At 40.3% G+C, this 18,595-nt stretch overlaps 1 pseudogene across 1 annotated transcript in view; it reads right to left on the bottom strand.

The window, feature by feature from the left end:
* LOC102458688 (uncharacterized) overlaps positions 1–18,595 on the bottom strand; it is a 113,805-nt pseudogene that overhangs the window by 45,226 nt on the left and 49,984 nt on the right. The window contains exons 23-28 of the transcript XR_016349146.1: positions 13,062–13,179; positions 11,410–11,572; positions 7,862–8,000; positions 2,320–2,473; positions 856–951; positions 289–444 (exon numbers count right to left, since the gene is read on the bottom strand). The product of XR_016349146.1 is annotated as an uncharacterized LOC102458688 (transcript). The remainder of the gene's footprint in view (positions 1–288; positions 445–855; positions 952–2,319; positions 2,474–7,861; positions 8,001–11,409; positions 11,573–13,061; positions 13,180–18,595) is intronic.

The following is an 18,595-nucleotide window of genomic DNA, read 5'->3' as shown; positions in this document are numbered from 1 at the left end:
GACTTTTTGTGGTGGGACTCAGTGGGTTGTTTTTTTGCTTGACAAATTGCGGTGGGACTCAGTGGGTCTTTTTTTTTTTTTGCTCGACAAATTTTACCCTGGCATCCCTAGGGGTTCCTTGAAATTCTTTCAAGCTGAAAAGGGTTCCGTGGTCAAATAAAATTGGGAAACACTGCCCTAGTTTATTGATAAGAAGTTCATTTGTGACTATATCAAATGTTTTACGCAAGTTTAGGTATACCACATCTACCACTATGTCTACATTACCACTTAAATCAGCAGAGATACCTGTTTTTTCTTAGCGAAAGCAGTTTGCCATTCAGCATGATCTTCTGCAATACCACCATAGCTACTCTGCAGTATATCCTCCATTAGCAACTGCATCCCAATCAGCTCCCCATGAGCAACTCTTCGGTCCTCATCACTCAGTCTGCATAGGCACAACTAGAGGAGGAGACACATTTGGTGATTCTTTCAGGTTACTGTTAGTACAATTACTTTAAAAGTCATGCATCCCTTTGTATGAGCAAATGGATTCTGCTGGAAGCCTCTGGCACTGCGGACCTAAAAGTAATGGAAGAACTCTGCTACCCAAGCCACTATGGTAATTTCAGGAGAACCAAAAAAATGAAACTGCCTAGTTCAATTTCATTGTCCAAGAAGAACAATTTAAAAAAAAATAAACAAGCAAATGGTGAATGGTAAAATCAATTGATTTTTTTAAAATGACAAAAATTTGTTACTATCCCAGAGAAAGACTTGTTTTAATGCAGGGTGTCATCTTTGTATTGTCACTGTGCCTTCAGAAACAGGCACAGTAACTTTTGGATGTACAACTAGTAGCAGTAATCATACCTGCATGTTATAATTTATGGTATTTAGATTGCTAATAGTGACGGGAAATAGTCTTCCATCTACCAGAAATGTCCTCCAAGGAAACAGCACCAATGTCTAAAACAAATTCAGATAACATTCATAAGCACAATAATAATGTTCAGGCAATAATAAAGGTCTCATCCGAGCCAAGGAAGGAAATTCACAGGGCATTTTTTGCCAAAGTGCCAGACTCATGTGAACTGTACCAACCAGATGGCTCTCAGATGTTCTCACTGAGTTGTTACTGCTGTGCCTTTCGCTTGCCATGATTTCAAAGGTTTAGGGCAAATTTTGCCCTAAACAAACTATTATTCTTCATGGAGGGACAATCTCATTCTTCATTTGTTCTATAAATGTCTTAGCATGACCAGCATTTAGAGCAAGCTATGGCCTGCAGAAGTTCATAGTTCTATAAGGACTTAAAGATTGTAACATCAAAGGTAGTAAAGTAGTCACGTAGGGTGATACAGCGGGTGTATAGCTAGGTGGGATGAAAATGTAGTGGGATGAAAATGAGGAAAGGAGAGTTTAGACAGTATCTGGAAACATTAACTAACCCTCTCATGGATAGGCCTAATCCAAAGAAGTCAATGGAAAAATTAACTTCAATAAGCTTTTTATCAAGCCCTGTGACTATGTTTTCTTTAATGAATCTGATGACTAATAACAGAAAATTAGTGGAATTACAATTAGGGTAGATAAAATGACCCAACATATAGGCTGTGTCTAGACTGCATCCTTTTTCCGTAAAAGGGATACAAATTAGACCTATCGCAATTGCAAATGAAGCGGGGATTTAAATCCCCCCGCTTCATTAGCATAAAAATGGCTGCCGCTTTTTTCCAGCTCGGAGCTTTGCCGGAAAAAAGCGCCAGTCTAGACGCGGATCTTTCGGAAAATAAAGCCTTTTCCGAAAGATCCCTTATCCCTCATTTTAAGAGTCCACTCAAATGAGGGATAAGGGATCTTTCGGAAAAGGCTTTATTTTCCAAGAGATCTGCGTCTAGACTGGCGCTTTTTTCCAGCAAAGCTCCGAGCCGGAAAAAAGCAGCAGCCATTTTTATGCTAATGAAGTGTGGGAGATTTAAATCCCCGCTTCATTTGCAATTGCGATAGGTCTAATTTGCATCCCTTTTACGGAAAAGGGATGCAGTCTAGACACAGCTATAGTGTAGAGAACAATCCTACTTTGGTGGCAAGGGATTTGATAACTTATAATAAAAGTTCTCATCTATCTTTAATTTTTATGATTGCTTGCTCATTAGTGGACTTTTTCTGAGCACACCAGTGACAAAATGAAACTATGATCACAGAAATTAAAAATCTGCTCAGTTGTATGGATTATCACAGCAAAAACTGAAGACCTTCTCCCCTCAGCACCCACGTACAAACAGGAAACAAATCAAATCGTTCATTCTTTGAAAGCACTTTTTAGTCACTCACCATGGGGCTGCATGGGTCCAGTGGCTGTGGGAGCCGTAGCTGTGAGGCAAACACACTCCTCCCTGCAGAGTTACTCAGGGGAGGCAGCCCATGGTGCATACTGTCTGTAACTCTCTGATAAGCCAAACTATTTCCAGAGGACAAATATGCTTCTCTGAAGAGACATCAAAATCACTTTTTAAGTATTAACTTTATAAAATCTTTTTTTTGAAATATAGTCTGTAACTAGCTTGTACTTTCAGATTAATATGCTGAACTGAACATCACAGCCCTGGGCAGTGACCTGCAACTAACTGCAGTTTTGTACTTAATGAAAAGTTAAGGGCTTGTCTACATGGTGGTTTAGTCGACATCAGGGGAGTGTTAGTTTCAGTTCGCACTTGCAGTCACACATAGACTGGCCTATATACCCTTTGCTGATTCACAAAAAAAGTGCCCTAGTACATATCAAGGTAGTTCCTACTTACTAGGGAATGACAACAGGGTCTACATGGGCTAATTCATGCATGGCATGCAAGTCCAGCCTGTAGCAAGTCCATAAGCAAGTTGCTATGTCTCAGCTGAACACCAGTGGTGAAGGTAACTGCCAGGACTTACTGGTACACTGAGATCTTTGGCAAGATGAGAGGGCGACTCTGGGCCCCTGGAAGAGGTGGAGCCCCATGGCAGCCAGGAACCCCTAGGCTGTCGTGGCAATGGCAGCCAGGAGCCTCGGAACTCCAGCGGCAATTTGAAGGTCCCAGCTGCTGCTGCAGTAGTGGCAGTGGGGAACCAGCCCCATGCCCTTTCTATCTCCTCGGCCTTTTGCTCCCCCGTCGGACGCTACTAGAAGGGCTACAAATGGAGCAGGCAGCTGCCATGTCAGCACTTTAACATTGGCCACATACAGACCAGTATCAGTGGCCAGTTTTTACCAGTACACCGTACTAGCTCATACCAGCCCACTTTTACCTCTGCTGAACACAGTGACGGGTCACTTGCAATTGCCTAAGAAACTACTGCTCAAAAATGTATCTTTTATAAACATCTAGAAGCTGGTGGATTAACATAAATTAAAATACAACCTAATGGTAGGGACATTTATTGGAAAGTAGCTGTTCTTAGGGTAGAAGGGTAATCTTGTAGCTAAACACCATGACTACGAATCAGAAGTAGAGCTGGGCAAATAATTGATTTGTTGGTTTGCTGGCAATTCCAGAAAATTGAAAAGCAGTTTCATTTAGAGGCTGGACCAAAAATTATTTTGGGGGGCCAAACTGAAAAAAAAAAGGTAAACATTTAGATAGGGAAACAGTGACCCAATAGCTTGGTCATTAGAGCACTTTCCTAGGATGCAGGAGATTTAAACTCAACTCCTTGATTCAATAACAATTATTTATATAAAGTAGAACAGCTTCAACAAGAGAGATGGAGAATACCCCACGCCAGAATAGCCCAGAGCCCAGTGGCTAGGATACTCCTGTATTGTGAAAGATCCACATTCAAATTCCTTCTCCATATCAGACAAAGGACAGGGGAGATTGAACTGGGTCTCCCACACCTTGGGTGAGTGCCCTAACCACTAGGCTAAAAGTTATGAGGAGGATACCATCAACACTTGTCTCATTTTGCAAATCCCATCTGAAAAGTGAAACGTTTCTATAATGACTAAGAACATACATGTGGAGAGATCCCATATCCATTGCATGTTCTGCCATAAAGACACAGAGACACAATGCTCCTTTGTTATACACTCTATATAAATGAAACTTCCAAAAACTAAACTGGAACTTGGCCTAAATATACAATAGCTCTGTAAATGCATTCGAATCTCTTTGCTGTAGCCTTTTCTCATCCCCACTTTTTTGCACACCTTTTAACTAAAATCCTGAAGCCAAATGATTTCCTGCAAGGTGATGATAAACTAGGCAAATATAACTTAGATAGGGCCACGATAAGGTGGGTGCATAATTGGCTGGATAACCGTAGTCAGAGAGTTGTTGTTAATGGTGCTAAATCCTGCTGGAAAGGGATAACAAGTGGAGTTCCGCAAGGGTCTGTTTTGGGACCCGTACTGTTCAATATCTTCATCAATGATGTAGATATTGGGATAGAGAGTACGCTTACTAAGTTTGCAGATGATACCAAACTGGGTGGGGTTGCAACTTCTTTGGAGGATAGGGACATAATTCAAAATGACCTTAGCAAGTTAGAGAAATGGTCAGAGGTAAACAGGATGAAGTTTAATAAAGAGAAATGCAAAGTGCTCCACTTAGGAAGGAACAATCAGTTCCATACATACAAGATGGGAAGCGACTGACTAGGAAGGAGCATGGCGGAAAGGGATCTAGGGGTCATAGTGGACCACAAGTTGAATATGAGTCAACAGTGTGATGCTGTTGCAAAAAAAGCAAATATGATTCTAGGTTGTATCAACAGGTGTGTTGTAAGCAAAACTCGTGAAGTCATTCTGCCGCTCTACTCTGCACTAGTTAGGCCTCAGCTGGAGTACTGTGTCCAGTTCTGGGCGCCACATTTCAAGAAAGATGTGGAGAAATTGGAAAGGGTACAGAGAAGAGCGACAAGAATGATTAAAGGTCTAGAGAACATGACCTATGAAGCCAGGCTTCATGAACTGGGCTTGTTTAGTTTGGAAAAAAGAAGATTAAGGGGGGACATGATAGCGGTTTTCAAATATCTAAAAGGGTGTCACAAGGAGGAAGGAGAAAAATTGTTCCTCTTGGTTTCTGAGGACAGGACAAGGAGTAATGGGCTTAAAGTGCAGCAAGGGAGGTTTAGATTGGACATTAGGAAAAAATTCCTAACTGTCAGGGTGGTCAAATATTGGAATAAATTGCCAAGGGAGGTGGTGGAATCTCCCTCTCTGGAGATATTTAAGAACAGGTTAGATAGACATCTGTCAGGGATGGTGTAGACGGAACTTGGTCCTGCCGTGAGGGTGGGGGGCTGGACTCGATGACCTCTCGAGGTCCCTTCCAGTTCTATGATTCTATGATTCTATGAGCGCCCTCAACTCCTGTTCTTTCAGGAAGTGCTCGTCACCATTTAATTTTAATCGATTTGGAATAGGGGTCCTGTCTTTTTGCACATTTATTGTGCACATATGGCTCTGCATAAGTAATAAACAGAGTACTTTTAGCAATAAAGGGGTTGTCAGACAAGTTTTAAGGACATCTCAGAGCACTCACAACTGGGATATATCAAAGGACTCATAAGAAACAAATATGCATTTTAGTGTCATTATGATTTCACTTACATTATGACCCCAGAGTGTAGAAAATGAACTTTAATCACACTCCCAATAAAGAAGCAAAAAAGTTACAGTGTACAGCACAGTGTACAGTGTACAGTGTTTTAATTTCCCATCAACATACTAATCTTTATCATAGAATCATAGAATCATAGAATAATAGGACTGGAAGGGACCTCGAGAGGTCATCGAGTCCAGCCCCCCGCCCTCAAGGCAGGATCAAGCTCCGTCTACACCATCCCTGACAGATGTCTATCTAACCTGTTCTTAAATATCTCCAGACAGGGAGATTCCACCACCTCCCTTGGCAATTTATTCCAATATTTGACCACCCTGACAGTTAGGAATTTTTTCCTAATGTCCAATCTAAACTTCCCCTGCTGCACTTTAAGCCCATTACTCCTTGTCCTGTCCTCAGAAACCAAGAGGAACAAATTTTCGCCTTCCTCCTTGTGACACCCTTTTAGATATTTGAAAACCGCTATCATGTCCCCCCTTAATCTTCTTTTTTCCAAACTAAACAAGCCCAGTTCATGAAGCCTGGCTTCATAGGTCATGTTCTCTAAACCTTTAATCATTCTTGTCGCTCTTCTCTGCACCCTTTCCAATTTCTCCACATCTTTCTTGAAATGTGGCGCCCAGAACTGGACACAGTACTCCAGCTGAGGCCTAACTAGTGCAGAATAGAGCGGCAGAATGACTTCACGAGTTTTGCTTACAACACACCTGTTGATACAACCTAGAATCATATTTGCTTTTTTTGCAACAGCATCACACTGTTGACTCATATTCAACTTGTGGTCCACTATGACCCCTAGATCCCTTTCCGCCATGCTCCTTCCTAGACAGTCGCTTCCCATCTTGTATGTATGGAACTGATTGTTCCTTCCTAAGTGGAGCACTTTGCATTTCTCTTTATTAAACCTCATCCTGTTTACCTCTGACCATTTCTCTAACTTGCTAAGGTCATTTTGAATTATGTCTCTATCCTCCAAAGAAGTCGCAACCCCACCCAGTTTGGTATCATCTGCAAACTTAATAAGAGTACTCTCTATCCCAATATCTACATCATTGATGAAGATATTGAATAGTACGGGTCCCAAAACAGACCCTTGAGGAACTCCACTTGTTATCCCTTTCCAGCAGGATTTAGAACCATTAACAACAACTCTCTGACTACGGTTATCCAGCCAACTATGCACCCACCCTATCGTGGCCCCATCTAAGTTATATTTGCCCAGTTTATCAATAAGAATATCATGCGAGACCGTATCAAATGCCTTACTAAAGTCTAGGTATATGACATCCACCGCTTCTCCCTTATCCACAAGGCTCGTTATCTTTTCAAAGAAAGCTATCAGATTAGTTTGGCATGACTTGTTCTTCACAAACACATGCTGGCTATTCCCTATCACTTTATTACTTTCCAAGTGTTTGCATACTATTTCCTTAATTACCTGCTCCATTATCTTCCCTGGGACAGACGTTAAACTGACAGGTCTATAATTTCCTGGGTTGTTCTTATTCCCCTTTTTATAGATGGGCACAATATTTGCCCTTTTCCAGTCTTCTGGAATCTCCCCTGTCTGCCATGATTTTTCAAAGATCATAGCTAAAGGCTCAGATACCTCCTCTATCAGCTCCTTGAGTATCCTGGGATGCATTTCATCAGGACCTGGTGACTTGCTGACATCTAACTTTCCTAAGTGATTTTATCAAATGTTTTCCTAACCAATTGCCCATAATACCTTAGTCAGTAAATGATAAAGCTAACTGGCCTGTTTTCTACGTCTGGTTCCCTGTGGATCTGCAAAAAAATCCTGCTTGGCTGTCTACAAGTCAAATGCTGCAGTTACATCATCTGCCCATAACAATGTAAGGATACTGCAGAACAAATGAAAGGAGAAGGAGGAGCAAGAGTTGCTCTCTCTTACACCTCTGTGCTTGGTGGCAGTGCCACATAACCTATCAACACTGTAAATCACAATTATATATGTTTTTTAAAAGTGAAGAATTTTTTCTTTTGACCATCTAATGCACATGACACAGGAATATCACCAATAAGCCTCACATTCACAAGTAAGCTGTATTCAGATATGCTACACTGAAATCGCAAATATTGCAGATTAGGAATCTGTCAATTGATGGATGAACTATGTCCAGCTGTTTTAAATGTATCTTTTCTACTTGTGTTAAGATAGTTCCTTCCTCTTCAACTGAATTAAAGCCCCATGACAGAACTTTATAAAAGAGCCTGGCAGAGATGTTGGAATTAGCACTTTTAACTCTCACCGTAATAAATGTCTCACTGCTGCATCAAACTGTAGAAACATAACTTCTCTTTGAATGATTAGCAGTTGGGCTACTTTGTTAGGATCCAAGGGGTTCTGAAGGCTGTCAATCATTTTTTGTAGCTCTTGAAGTTCAGTTTCTATAGTTTCCAAGACAACAATAAATCCATCAAATTAGGCAACAGGAAATGCATGCTAATATGTATGGGGAAAATCATCTATTTTAACCCAAGCCTCTTTTTTTGTCACCATGAGAACTGTCCTTCTGGAACAAAAATGTTTTTCTCATCTTCGCACATTATTGTCCACAAAAACAGGCTGTAGGGAAGAAGTTATGGCAACTGAAGGATTATGGGGACATAGTCTGGGCAGGAAGAGAGACAGAAAGGCATAAGGAATAAAAAGTATTCCTCTTAAAAGAGTAAGATGTTTTAAGATGTTCTAAGCCTCTTAAAAGAATGGCTCTATTAGCATTCTCATGTATATCAGAAATTGTTATCACCAATGAGAAAAAAAGGTTGATTTAGTCCTTCTCCTACTGAGGTCAATTGTAATTTTGCCAATGACAGATTCTGGGAATAGGATCTGGCTCTGTGCTTTTAGATTATTCACCCTGGTCATCCCAACTCAGAATTAATTTATGGCCCTGCTCCAAAAACATTGTTCTACATAGAAGCTGGGCCATCAGCAGCTATACAAAGTGTCATGAGCAGCAACAGGAAGTTGGAGTCTGCCATGTCCGTGTCCTCCCTGTCTTCTTCCTCCTGCATCTAATGCTCTGTCAGGTGCTTTTGGTGGACCAGAAAATGCCACTGATACATCCACTTGCATCTTATGGAAGCTCTGCCTGTTTTCTGACCCAAGACTGAAAGTGCCATGGCACTTTATGCAACTGCTTTACTAAAAGACAAAATCCTGCTTTTTTAATCCGTTGGTCAAAGACAAAATTATTATGAGCTAACCAAGCAAGCTGTAGCAACATTCTCTGGCAAGCAGGAGGCCAGATGCAATGTTTTTTCCTACCTTGCTTGGTAGGTATTGAGTGCTGCAGGAGGCGACAGCCCTTATCCTTTGATATGGTGCATTGCAGTATTCTGGCAGTCTATCATCAGTGAAAGTAAGGGAGTGCAAAAAATAAGAATTGGACTTTCTAATAACTTCACACTCTAGTTCAACATGTGCCATCTTTCAGATATCTTTGTCTTTCCTTCTCTCTTGGAATTTTTCACATATTTGTAATTGTTATCAAATAAATCTGCATGAAATATCCTGTTTACAAACAGAATAAATCATTCAGATTAATCAGACCAAAATCATGCAAACATAATCCACATCAAATTGTCATAGTATCATGGAGGGTGGGCCCTTTATATGATAAAAATCAAAACATAATTCTTTAAACTAGCACTGTGAATGTTTTGTTCTAAAGCTGGACACAGACTCTAAAATGCCCATCTCCTGTAATGATGCATTACTTCACAAGAACAAAGTCTCTCACCGAGGAGCTGAAGAATTTAAGCTGTGGTAAAAAGGAAGCACTATTTTTACACTGGCCATGTATGTGTTCTGAGATGTTTTTCCACTGTAGAATGGGGTTTTGGGATATGTGTAAAACATTTTCAATAACTGTTGAACAATCCACACTGTTCCTCTTTCCATAACTGGTGATGCTCAAGCAAGGATAAGAATGGAGATAAAGCATTATGGTGCTACTTCTCAGTTAGAGGAAAGTTTCTGGGCTGGTGAGAGATCAAGCCTCTGTGTTAGAAACAAGAGGAGGTTTTAGGCCAAAGAACAAAGTAAAGCCAATAAGTCACTACGGTATTCACTCAACATAGCTGCTTCCTGCATGCATGTGAAGTGATGTCTTCTGACTGTAAAGCCAGACTGATATTCTACTACTTTTTACTTGCATTAAAACTGCAGAGCTCACAGGAAGAGAGCTGGATCATAGTCTGCCACATGCATCATCATTAGAATTATTAACTGTCAGTAGCAGAATATCTAAGCTAGAGTCCCCTGATTTGCACCAGTATAAGCCAGACGAAATTTCATGGATGTCAGACACAAACCACTCTGACATCAGTTTGAAAGGAAAATCTCTTGGTGGTAGTGCTGAGTAATCCAGAAAGATTTTAGTTTGCCTTTTGGATTCTAGTCTGACTTCACAGCACTGGCAGCTGGGAAAGTTACCTTCTCACTTGTAAACTGAGCAGATTGGATCAAAAGTTACTTGGGCACATTTTTGCACAGATGATGCCATATTTACAGAAAGACTTTTCAGTGAAGAATCTCATTTTACAAGATCTATGGCATGGTTGCAAGGCTGGTTCTTAAGGTGTTAGGATACATACCAAGGTAGAGTGAAGGGTAAGGAGATGATTTCTTGGACAACAAAGAAGGGTCTCAGTTAAAGCCTGTAGATTGGAACGTAAAGAAGCTTGGGACTATCTGCCTGAGGCTTCTCCTCTTATCTTTTCCCCAGGAAGAACTGCAATCCTCGTGCCATTCCATAATACCATGTGACATCACCAAAACAAAAAAAACCCAACCCCCAACCAAACAGGCTTTATTATCCTGAATTTTAGAGGTGCTAGCTGTAAAAGGCCTTGTGCTTGTGTCAGGATAATTATGCACACTGCCTTTGTGGATTTTTCTTCATGAATAAGGCCATGTAGCCATTTCATCTTACTCTGTTTAATATAGAATTCTATTGTATTATATTGTGCAGCACAGCCTGTCCAACTTTCTTGTTTCTGACCAACACCTATTTATCATATAGCAGCCAAATCCTCCTGAATTAACCAGTGCACTTTCCTGTAATCTCTGGCTTTGGGGATATTATTGTGCTAATATTTGCTCTTGACTGGGATTGAAAGACTGACACACCACACACCTCCGGACATTATCAGGAGTTTGTGTTAATTAAAGGGCATCTGCTGTTCACTGGCTCTGAGGCCATATAAGTTCAACCCCATCAGCAGAAACATCATTTCACATTGTGGGAGACACATGACAGGAAAACAATTTGGCCATCCCAAAAGATTTTAAAACGTAATTATTGCTTATTCTGAAATTAGATTTATATAACCTGTATGGTAGGAGGAGGAGGAACATCTAAGTAATCAAAAGTACAGGATTGGTAGACAGATGTGCTTTTTCTGGCTCTGCCACAGAGTTGTTTTGTCTCTTGGGCAGGATACTTAATTCCCTTGATACTTCGGTTTTTTCATCTGTAAAATGGGAATAATGCTACTAACCTACTTTACGGAAGTGTTAGTAAGGTCACATTCATTCATGTTTATAAGAGACTTTGAGATCACAAAATGTTGTAGTGGAAAGTACAGAAGGCATTTGATATTAGGACAATTTAACGGCTTTAAATTTTGATATGTAAAAATATGGGGTGGGCAAAAAAGGTATTTTCTGGCACTAATACTACATATTTAGGGTAAAAGGCAACATTTTAGTCAGCAAGTGTCTCCTTTTTTGGTTGAAAGATTTTCTGAGCCTGCTCTGACCACTGATGGTGATTTATTTGTTTCTTACCAATCCTTTCGTTCCCTCCCCAGTCTGCAGTCAGAGGCTCTGGATTTAGGGAATCAAAACAGTTTTGGGAGTTTCCTAATTGAGCAAAGCTGAAGAGGTAGGAAACTATGTCATGAAGTGATGCCACAATCTGCAGACTCTGCCTAAGTGCTCTGTAAGCAGCCTGCAGATAAAACAAACATTGGGAGAATGATAGACAGAAAATGTAAAGAAAATACATAACAAGAACATATATTTATGTATCTTCATTATTGATTATTGGTACCTTGAGGCCAATGGGGCCAATGCTAGACAAACATAGAAGAGAAGACTGCCTCTTCCTTGAAGAGCTTACAATTTACAATGTTAGATTATACTACTTAATTTTTAGGGCACCAAGAGTCTTCAATGAGTGTCTTTTTGTACTGTTTCTATTTAAATAGCTTTTGCCCCCATGAAAAAGATAACTAGATCAAGAGCAAATAAGAAATTTGTCAGAAGCACAGAATTTGTATTTTCCCTCCTCACATTTCAAACCCCCACTTTCCTCTTAGCCCCACTGCTTCAGCCAACAGAGAAAGGCAACAAAAATGATTAGGGTTTGGAATGGGTCCTATATGAAGAGAGATTAAAAAGACTGGGACTTTTCAGCTTAGAAAAGAGGAGACGAGGGTATAGCACAGTCAATCTGTGGAACTCCTTGCCAGAGGATGTTGTGAAGACCAGGACTTTAACAGAGTTCAAAAAAGAACTAGATAAATTCATGGAGATTAGGTCCATCAAAGGCTTTTAGCCCGGATGGGTAGGAATGGTGTTCCTAGCTTCTGCTTGTCAGTGCCTGAGAATGGAGCACAGGAGAGGGATCTGTTCTGTGATTATCTGTTCTTTTCACTCTCTCTGGGGCATCTGGCATTGGCCACTCTTGGAAGACAGGATATTGGGCTAGATGGACCTTGGGTCTTACCCAATATGGCCGTTCTTATGTACTTAGCTGCCTCTCCTCACTCCAAGTGCCCTCCTTCCTCCTACATGGTCTCCCCTCAGTCCCACAGGGGAGAGGTAAGTTTTCAATAGTATGTTCAAAAGTCATGCATGCTGTTCCCTGCTATTTCCCTATGCATTTGGAGTCATGGAAGGAGACAGGGGATGGGGGAGGGAGATCTTTGCACAGCAGGGGAAAGTTTGGGGGCATGCAGGTTTGTCAATAGGCAGAGAGGATACAACAGGCTGGTTTCAGTAAAGATCCAAACTAACCTGCATTACTTTTCAATCTTTTTATCCTTTGCTTCTGTGTCTCAGACACAGGTTACCACCTTTTTTTTTTTTCAGAAAAAAAGATTACTTTTTTCAGAAAAACTCCGAAAACACATCTGAAGAAGTGGGCTGTGCCCACGAAAGCTCATACCACCATCTACATGTTTTGTTAGTCTATTTGTTGTTTTTTAAGTTTTTCACCTTTTTTATTAATGCCTGTTACCAGACACACCACTTTACATGCTAAGTGAAGTGGATATTCTAAACAACACACTGCAGTTTGTGTATCTCCCAGTGCTAGTAATCTCTAAAGACAAACAACATTTCAGGGTGTATGAGAAATGTGGTCTGTCCTCCAGATTCATCTATATGTGTTGATTAAGAAAACAAATTCTCTCTTAAGATTTGTAAATACCAACCTTTTCTGGCAGCATTTTAAACATAATCAGCACCTCAAAAGGGTGAGGAATGAACCACAAATTGAGGAAGACTTGCCCATCTGGAGACAACAAACAACGTGGTCGTGGCTGAAATGACCTGAGTTATATGGAGAAATGATAAGATTCCTGTCACTTTGGAAAGTTACAACCAAATAAAAGTCTCTGAAATAGTTTTTAAAACCTAAGTATTACAATGTATCATTTAAAACCTGGGCAAAAAGAAACCCTCTTGTTAACTCAGGCAAAAATGTCATTTGATTTTGAGATTTATCTCCCAAAATTTGGAACAGCTAGAAGTAAACAAATTTCAGAGATCAAATGACTGCTAAAGCCTAGATTCAAAAGCTCATTAAATCTTTCCTTTGATTTCAGTGTCTTTCAATAAGGCCTTATAGTGTGCCAATCTAGAAGACCAGAATGCTCAGCAAAAAGCTTCTTTGAACCAAATACACAACTGTTACTTATACCAAATGGCCTCGCTTAATTAGAATGATGCTGTTTATTCAAAAATAATAAGCCAGGGGCCAATGAAAGAGCAACACAAGACAAAAGGGACAAAAAATAATTATGAGAGCTGGATGCCCATTCATGCAAGGTGCTAAATGGCACCTATATTCATTGACTTTCATGAACTGAAGATATCTGACCCCTCACAAGAGGTACTTTGTAAGATTAGCCCCTTGATTCTTAGGCAAAAGTGGCAAACTTATTCAGCCTTGGCATAAGATGGCATTGTCTTGCCTCGTGGCTGTTTCTGTCTGTCTTGGAAACAACACAGACAGGCTCAAAGGAGTCACACCCAGCCTGGTTTGTAAGGAGTTGGCCCAACGTGGTGATGAAATGTTATAACCTGGAAGAACCATCAGAGAGCCTCAAGGTTCTATGATCCACCTTCCCCTGGTAAACAAGAAAGGTAAAACTTGGATAATGTAACTTCCTTCTTCCAGAGTAATAGGTAGTGCTACAACAGTGAATAAGAATTAAAAGCCTATAAAGCCTATTTTCTAAAATTCCTATCCAACTTTCAGTAGGCAGCCCCACCTTCATCTCACATGTTTAACTCCAAAGTTAGAGCATGCATAAATAATTGTTTTGTTTTTCCACATAAACAAAATAGTCATTTCTTGTCTCAATACACATGTAAATGAATTACAATATTGAACTAATTTAGTCTCAGATGAGAGGTTTTAAACTCAGTGAGGGGTTTACATTTGATTTACATCAAAGTGAGTTTATACTTATTAATTATTATTGTGATTAAAGAGAGAGGTCAAACAAAAAGAACAAGTAGCATCTGTTTGGGGGGTGGAGTAATGAACGGCTAACTTCAGTGTGCTGTAAATGAGAGAATTACCTTTGGGTAGGATTTGTTTAACCAGGTGTTCATTTCCTACTTTGCATAAGGAACGATAAGAACAAACTGTACATGAGGAAACTGCACTTTATCAGGTGACATTGCTATTTACTTGCTTTATCTGTTTCTCCCATTTTACACCATTTTCTGGAAGCATATCAGCAGGGAGAGACTAAGTACAACAGCTGCAGTTCATCCCAAAGCAATGCTCTCCGTAGTGAGCATGCTCTCGTAACATGGATGTCTGTAAATTTAGTCTCTCCATCGAAGGGGTCAGTTTCCCCCTCTGCATCGCACACATAGCTCCATGTAATTTTAAATTGTGTTTTCTCCATGGTTGTGTTAAGGAAACAATGCCCTGTCCCAAGAGGTCAGGGTCATTTAGCTCTGCAGTAGTGTTGTATGTTAATTTTCAGAAAGAAAAAAAAGACATTCACACAGCATCCAAATGAAGCCATTTGCCCTGAAGATACCTACGAAATTATTCAGAACTGAATCCTTATCAGTCATCCTAGCCCCTCCCCTGCCCACATGCACACAAACACAACAGAAGGAGCCAAAGCACAGTTTAAGCTTAGATTAAAAATACTAGGTAAAACAGACTTTCTATAATATAAACAAATATCAATGTTTCCCCTTCCCCCTTCTTTCTTTGCCTTCGTACAGTAGTTGTCATAAAATTATTTTTAAAGAGACAAGTTGGATGAGGTAATATCTTTTATTGGACTAATTTCTGTTGGAGAGAGAGAAGCTTTTCAGGCACACAGAGCTCGCATTCAGGTCTGGGAAAAATTATTCAGCGCTTAATGTTTGACTATCTTAGATAAATTAACAGAATTATCTAAGCATTTGTGCATTTCCTGTATTTTAACAGGGAATACTGCTAATACTCAGGTTAACATAATCCAGTTACTAAAGGCAAAACTGTAAAGACTGAGGGTAATCACTTAATTATCCTTTTTTTTATGCCACCTGCTCCAGGGACTCTCTAAAGTTAATAGGAGTCTCCACTGATTTTAATGTGGTTTAGGATCAGGCCATTTGACATCTTTCCTTCAGGTATTTTTTCCCAATTTTTATCACTTTGGACTAATTGTTCTATAGTTTTTCATTTTTCTCTCTGAAACCCTCTTGACTCTTAGGGAATTCTGTGCCAAAAAAATAAAAATCCTGCACACAATATTTTAAAATTCTGCAAAATTCTGCAAATTTTATCAAAATGGCACTATGTATACATGCCAATTATTTTGGTAATTTATTTCAAATATTTGTCAGCAACTATGTCTGTAACAGTATGGACAATAACAAAAAATTCTCATAGGAACAGTGTGTTAACGAAACCCCTCTAACAATCCAGTTTCTGTTTCTCTGCCCTCTTCTCTCCTAGACACTCCTCTTTCCAACTCAGACATCCATACCCCCTCCTTCCCAATGCCCAGTTGCATGGACTCCTGACCCAGACATCCACACCCTCTCTCTCCAAGAGCCTCATTGCAGGGATCTCCTGGTTCAGACATCCGCAGTCCCTCTTCTTTCTCCTAGAGCCTAGCCGAGGGGCACTGCCAGCCCTGACACTCACACTCCCTCTCCTCCATAATTTAACTGTACCCCCTCCATGCCTGCACTGACATCCCCATTCCTGCCCCCACCCAAGCAGAGATCCAGAGGGAAAAACAGCCTGATGTTTGGTCCCAGGTTTGTATGGAGTTTCTTGTATGCCACTGCCTTCTTTCAGGGCATGGCAGGAACTGCAGCTGCTAGGAACCTTCTAACTGCATCCCACTGCCCCTAGCAGTACCTTCTATTTGCAAATGGGGGAGCCGGGCTCTGGTGTGTCCAGTGGCCCCTACTGGCATTCAGCAGCTCTTCAACACCAATTCTTCAGGGAAAAGGAAATTCTACATGGAAGAGGAGGTTATTTACCTGTAACTGAAGGTTCTTTGAGATATGTGGTCCCTATTTGTATTCCGTGTGCTGGAGCAGCAAGTCTTTCAGCAGCAACGTCTGTTGGGTTGCTTTACATCACAACATGTTCCATGCAAGGTTGTAAGAGGCACTTTCAGTCTCTCTATTACTGCAGCAGAGAGTATCCGCATCAAAGGGCAAGGCAGTCAGGTATTGGAATGCAAAGAGTGACCACACATCTCAAATAACCTCCAGTGACAAGTAATTAATTTCTCCTTCTTCTTATGATGGTCCCCATACATACCGTATTTTCCGGCGTATAAGGCGACTGGGCGTATAAGACGACCCCCTAATTTTCTAGTTAAAAGATAGGTTTTCATCTTATACTTGCCGTATAAGACATATTTTGAACAGTCAATTTACCCATGGAAAATGAATGTAAAAAATGGTCATGGATTAACATTAACTACATGCAGCAAGAGAGAAAAAGAAATGGCTTTAAAAGGAAGCCTACATTGTGATAGGTAAACAGAAAAACATGGGCTGGCTCACATCAGTGGAAACACTATCAGAAGAAAGAGAATTAGGAGGTAATTTCCCATGCCCCCGACCTTGTATATAAAATACCCACTATTTCTCATCTACAGAAAGCAGTGAACAGCAAGGAGGTTAGCAGAAAGAGAAAATAAGGGTCTTTTCCTACTAGTTTTTATCCTATGGACCAACACAGGAATGTACTTACAAAATTCAGAGCCATCCATAAGAGCACCATCCACTGCCCAAAACCATTGCCATGCCCCATTGATTTTCCCAAGGCACTTGTGTGCTACGGTGTGACAGCAAAGCCATCTGGAGACCAAAACTTTAGATGACTTTTAAATTTTGTATTTTAGGTGACAAAAAACATCCAGTGCTGAATTTTAATCCTGCAATTTAATGTAGTTTAATCTGATTTAGATATCATTTAGAAGCCCTGTGGATACCAGCAATGTATCAGACATTTGCTTGTGGCTGCTTTGGACCATGGCAAGAGGAAAATGCAAATTCTTGACTAGAGTGAACAAGAGTACAGAAGAACCTCCTATAAGAGATTTTCAATCTACCCTCTTCATCTTTATGCTGATACATGAAATATAGACATGTTTACTTCTTGGTCTTGAATAATTGCTTTATGACCTGCCTAAGCCTCCTGTTGTTGCTGCTGCCTTGCTGGTTCAATTAATTGTTCAGGTTTGTATTTAGACAGCTAATATTTACTGACTGTTCATGAGTAAAAACTAGCCCAGAAACAGACGCAGTAGTAATTGAATGATTTATTTCTGAAAGGAGACATGTGTAAACTATATGCATAGTCACTGACTTTCTAAAGAAAAAAGCCAGAACAATTTTAGACAGTAAAATAATTCTAAGTTTTTGGAAGACCAGGCCATACTAACAGGGGGAATAAGCAAGTCTGGGAGTCATGGCAACAGCAACTTGTATTACATTGCAGGCAAATGATTGGGAAATGACTTCAAGATTAGAGCTGTTCAGAGAAAGAATTGGTTTTTTTTCGAAGGACACTGACATTTCAAAATGTGGTTTCATTCTGATTAGGACTGAAATCCCAACATTGTGAACATCTCTAGGAAAAGGATGGAGCCCCCGTTTCAGGCCAATCCAGCTGATGGGCTGCAATGGAGCTACAAGCTCTGATAGAAATCTCCCTGGATTCCATTAGAACTATGGCATCTCTGCAAAAGGTTCAGATTTTGCAGACTCAGCTATTTCTGAGAAAACAATGTTTTATCAGAACTCTTTGAACCAGCTCTGTTCAGGATACCAATTCCAGTGAGCTAACAGTGCTCAGGTATGTGATGGGGAATAATGGGTTTAAATCAGATGTGCAAAAGAGTGTAAGTTACATATGGGTAAACAAGTCTACTTTGTTGTAACTTACATGCTTCAGGGGATAAGACATCAACAAAGCTTCTCTTCCCTTTAATGTGGGGGAAAGGAAATATGAGTGTGTTGGAAAACCTGCTCCTGGCTCTGGCTGACATTCAGAAGCACTGACATGTACTAGCCACAGAGATGTGCAAACTACTGAAGCACAAAGCACCCTGTTAGCCCATGGCACCCCAACAGAACTCAAAGTGCAAGGACTGAAAATGGTGACAATGAACTATGTTTTTCCTTTTCTTTTTAACAGTGAAATAAAATGAGTTATAAGAGTGTCCTAGGAAAAGGGATGAGCATCAGGTGCCTCCCAGTA

This window comes from Pelodiscus sinensis, chromosome 3 (assembly GCF_052426305.1).
Source record: "Pelodiscus sinensis isolate ZL-2025 chromosome 3, ASM5242630v1, whole genome shotgun sequence".
NCBI lineage: Eukaryota > Metazoa > Chordata > Testudines > Trionychidae > Pelodiscus > Pelodiscus sinensis.
This window is presented reverse-complemented; position numbering and strand designations above follow the sequence as displayed.